Here is a 4,860-nt window from a genome sequence, read left to right on the forward strand (position 1 = left end):
TCCGACGTCGGCTCCTACCAGTTTTTCCATTCGTCTATAAAGAATTCGTGTTAGTGTTTTGCAGTCTTTACTTATTAAACTGATAGTTCAGTAATTTTCACACTGGTCAGCACCCGCTTTCTTTGGAAATTGTATTATTATACTTTTCGTGAATCTGGAAGTATATCACCTGTCTCACACATCTTGCTCATCAGGTGGGACAGTTTCGTCATGGCTGGCTCTCCCAAGGCTATCAATAGTTCTAACGGAAATTTGTCTATTCCCCTAGGTCTTGTTTCGACTCAAGTCTTTCAGTCCTCTGACAAATTCTTCACGCAGTGTTATATCTCCCATTTCATCCTCATCTACATCCTCTTCCATTTCCATAATATTGTCCTCAAGTACATCGCCCTTGTATAGACTCTCTATATACTCCTTCCACCTTTCTGCTTTCCCCTCTTTGCTTAGAACTGGGATTCCATCTGAGCTCTTGATATTCATACAAGTGGTTCTCTTTTCACCAAATGTCTATTTAATTTTCCTGTAGGCGGGATCTATCTTACCCCTAATGATATATGCTTCTAAATCCTCTAGCCATTCCTGCTTAGCCATTTTGTATTTCCTGTAAATCTCATTTTTGAGAAGTCTGTATTCCCTTTCACCAGCTTCATTTACGTTTTTTTATAGTTTCTCCTTTCACCAATAAAATTCAATATCTCTTGTATTACTCAAGGATTTCTAGTAGCCCTCGTCTTTTTACCTTCTTGATCCTCTGCTACCTTCAGTATTTCATCTCTCAAAGCTACCATTCTTCTTCTACTGTATTCATTTCACCTGTTCTTGTCAATCATTCCCTAATGCTCCATCTGAAGATGTACCAGTAATCTGATATTATCTATTGTAAATGGTTTTGAAAGCCTGCGACTGTGAAAACAATAGGTTTGTTTATAAACAATTCTTCTGCTACTAGTCACGATTTTCTTTATTTACTTTTCACACGACGCGTTTCGGGAAGCAATTCCCATTTTGAAGTGCGTTTTTTGTGTCTTACACCATTACTATGTGATGTTGTCGATGTGTGAACGTCTGATTCATTTTATTGACTTTACTGCAATATTTAAGAAATACGCGATTTTTTGCTTTTGTGAAGTTAGTGTTGAAATTTATAAGAATTTTTTCTTACAGTTTTCTTATTATCCATTTGCGCAGAGTCTCACATGCATTAAACATCACACACTACTTGCTGCACACTTTAAACATCGAAAATATCGTACATAAACAAAACACTTACATAGATGTTCCTACAAGTAGTCCACAGAGATAACATTATAGGTCCTCCACAGAGTAGGATACGCTTTTGTACAATTTGGATCATAATTTACTTATAACAATTTTACAACTGCCCTTATTTCTGTGCATTACTATTTTCAGTTAAATGTACTATCGAAACATCTGAAGAAATTCACTGATTCACATCCAAGTTTTTCGTTTAATATTTTATCTTCATATTTTGTGTAATGTGAATATACCTCCCGTTCTTCTAGCAACTCCATTTTATATCCTTTATTTAGTTGGTGGAGTACTTTGACATTTTGCTCTATTTTTCCAAATGTATGTCCTGTGTTATGTGTGTGTTTTGCTTTGTCTGATGTGGTGTATCTGTTGTGTGTAGGCTTTAACGTGCTCTGTGTACTTCGTGTTGAAATTTCGGCCTGTTTGTCCTAGACAGAACACGGAGCATTCCTGGCATGTTACCTTGTATATTCCAGAGTCTGAGTATGGATCATGATTACACTTTATATTATGTATTAATTTTTGTTGTAGTTTATTAGATGTTCGACAGTACACTTAATTAGATAATCGACAGTATACTTAAATAAAATAGTAACACACAGAATAAGCACAATTGTAAAATGGATATAAGTAAATTATGATCCGACTTGTTGTTTGTTGTTGCAGCTCTCCATGCTACTCTAACCTGTGCAAGCTGCTTCATTTCCCAGTACGTAATGCAGCCTACATCCTTCTGAATCTGCTTAGTGTATTCATCTCTTGGTCTCCCTCTACGATTTTTACCCTCAATGCTGCCCTCCAATACTAAATTGGTGAGCTCTTGATGCCTCAGAACATGTCCTACCAACCGATCCCTTCTTCTAGGCAAGTTATGCCACAAACTCCTCTTCTCCCCAATTCTGTTCAATAGCTCTTCATTAGCTATGTGATCCACCCATCTAATCTTCAGCATTCTTCTGTAGCACCACATTTCAAAAGCTTCTACTCTGTTCTTGTCCAAACTATTTATCGTCCGTGTTCCACCACCATACATGGCTACACTCCATACAAATACTTTCAGAAACGACTTCCTGACAATTAAATCTACACTCGATGTTAACAAATTTCTCTTCTTCAGTAACGCTTTCCTTGACATTGCCAGTCAATTCCTTTACTACTTTAAGTGCCTCATTTCCTAATCGAATTCCCTCAGCATCACCCGAGTCAACTCGACTACATTCCATTATACTCGTTTTGCTTTTCTTGATGTTCATCTTATATCCTCCTTTAAAGACATTGTCCACTCCGTTTAACTGCTCCTTTGCTGTCTCTGACAGAATTACAATGACATCGGCGAATCTTAAAGTTTTTATTTCTTCTCCATGGATTTTAATACCTACTCCGAATTTTTCTTTTGTTTCCTTTACTGCTTGCTCAATATACAGATTGAATAACATCGGGGAGAGGCTACAACCCTGTCTCACTCCCTTCCCAACCACTGCTTCTCTTTCATGTACCTCGGCTCTTATAACTGCCATCTGGTTTCTGTACAAATTGTAAATAGCTTTTCGCTCCCTGTATTTACCCCTGCCACCTTCAGAATTTGAAAGAAAGTATTCCAGTCAACATTGTCAAAAGCTTTCTCTAAGTCTACAAATGCTAGAAACGTAGGTTTGCTTTTTCTTAATCTAGCTTCTAAGATAAGCCATAGGATCAGTATTGCCTCACGTGTTCCAACATTTCTACGGAATCCAAACTGATCTTCCCCGAGGTCGGCTTCTACCAGTTTTTCCATTCGTCTGTAAAGAATTCGCTTTAATATTTTAAGCCGTGACTTATTAAACAGATAGTTCGGTAATTTTCACATCTGTCAACACCTGCTTTCTTTGGGATTGGAATTATTTTATTCTTCCTAAAGTCTGAGGGTATTTCGCCTGTCTCATACATTTCGCTCACCAGATGGTAGAGCTTTGTCAGGACTGGCTCTCCCAAGGCTGTCAGTAGTTCTAATGTTATGTTGTCTACTCCAGGGGCCTTGTTTCGACTTAGGTCTTTCAGTGCTCTGTCGAACTTTTCACGCAGTATCGTATCTCCCATTTCATCTTTATCTACATCCTCTTCCATTTCCATAATATTGCCCTCAAGTACATCGCCCTTGTATAGACCCTCTATATACTCCATCCTCCTTTCTGCTTTCCCCTCTTTGCTTAGAACTGGGTTTCCATCTGAGCTCTTGATATTCATACAAGTGGTTCTCTTTTCTCCAAAGGTCTCTTTAATTTTCCTGTAGGCAGTATCTATCTTACCCCTAGTGAGATAAGCCTCTACATCCTTACATTTTTCCTCTAGCCATCCCTGCTTAGCCATTTTGCACTTCCTGTCGATCTCATTTTTGAGACGTTTGTATTCCTTTTTGCCTGCTTCATTTACTGCATTTTTATATTTTCTCTTTTCATCAATTAAATTCAATGTTTCTTCTGTTACCCAAGAATTTCTACTAGCCCTCGTCTTTTTACCTACTTGATCCTCTGCTGCCTTCACTACTTCATCCCTCAAAGCTACCCATTCTTCTTCTACTGTATTTCTTTCCCCCATTCCTGTCAATCGTTCCCTTATGCTCTCTCTGAACTCTCTACAATCTCTGGTTTAACGTTCTCGCTTCCCGCGCCCGGGTTCGATTCCCGGCGGGGTCAGGGATTTTCTCTGCCTTGTGATGACTGGGTGTTGTGTGATGCATTAGGTTAGTTAGGTTTAAGTAGTTCTAAGTTCTAGGGGACTGATGACCATAGATGTTAAGTCCCATAGTGCTCAGAGCCAATCTCTGGTTTAGTCAATTTATCCAGGTCCCATCTCCTTAAATTCCCACCTTTTTGCAGTTTCTTCAGTTTTAATCTACAGTTCATAACCAATAGATTGTGGTCGGAGTCCACATCCGCCCCTGGAAATATCTTACAATTTAAAACCGGGTCCCTTAATCTCTATCTTACCATTATATAATCTATTTGAAACCTGTTAATATCTCCAGGTTTCTTCCATGTATACAACCTTCTTTTATGAGTCTTGAACCAAGTATTAGCTATGATTAAGTTATGCTCTGTGCAAAATGCTACCAGGCGGCTTCGCCTTTCATTTCTTACCCCAAATCCATAATCACCTACTACGTTTCCTTCTCTTCTTTTTCCTACTATCGAATTCGAGTCACCCGTGACTATTAAATTTTCGTTTCCCTTCACTGTCTGAATGATTTCTTTTATCTCATCAAACATTTCTAGTTGGTATATAAATTTGTACTACTGTAGTAGGCGTGGGCTTCGTGTCTATCTTGACCAGAATAAGGCGTTCACCATGCTGTTTGTAGTAGCTTAACCGCACTCCTGTATTATTTATTCTTTATTAAACCTACTCGTGCATTACCCCTATTTGAATTTGTATTTATGACCTTGTATTGACCTGACCATAAGTCTTGTTCCACCTGCCACCGAACTTCGCTAATTCCCACTATATCTAGCTTCAACCTATCCATTTCCCTTTTTAAATTTTCTAACTTATCTGCCCGATTAAGGGATCTGACATTCCACGCTCCGATCCGCAGAACGCGTTTTCTTTCTC

This window comes from Schistocerca serialis, chromosome 8, assembly GCF_023864345.2.
Source record: "Schistocerca serialis cubense isolate TAMUIC-IGC-003099 chromosome 8, iqSchSeri2.2, whole genome shotgun sequence".
In the NCBI taxonomy this organism is placed as follows: Eukaryota; Metazoa; Arthropoda; class Insecta; order Orthoptera; family Acrididae; genus Schistocerca; species Schistocerca serialis.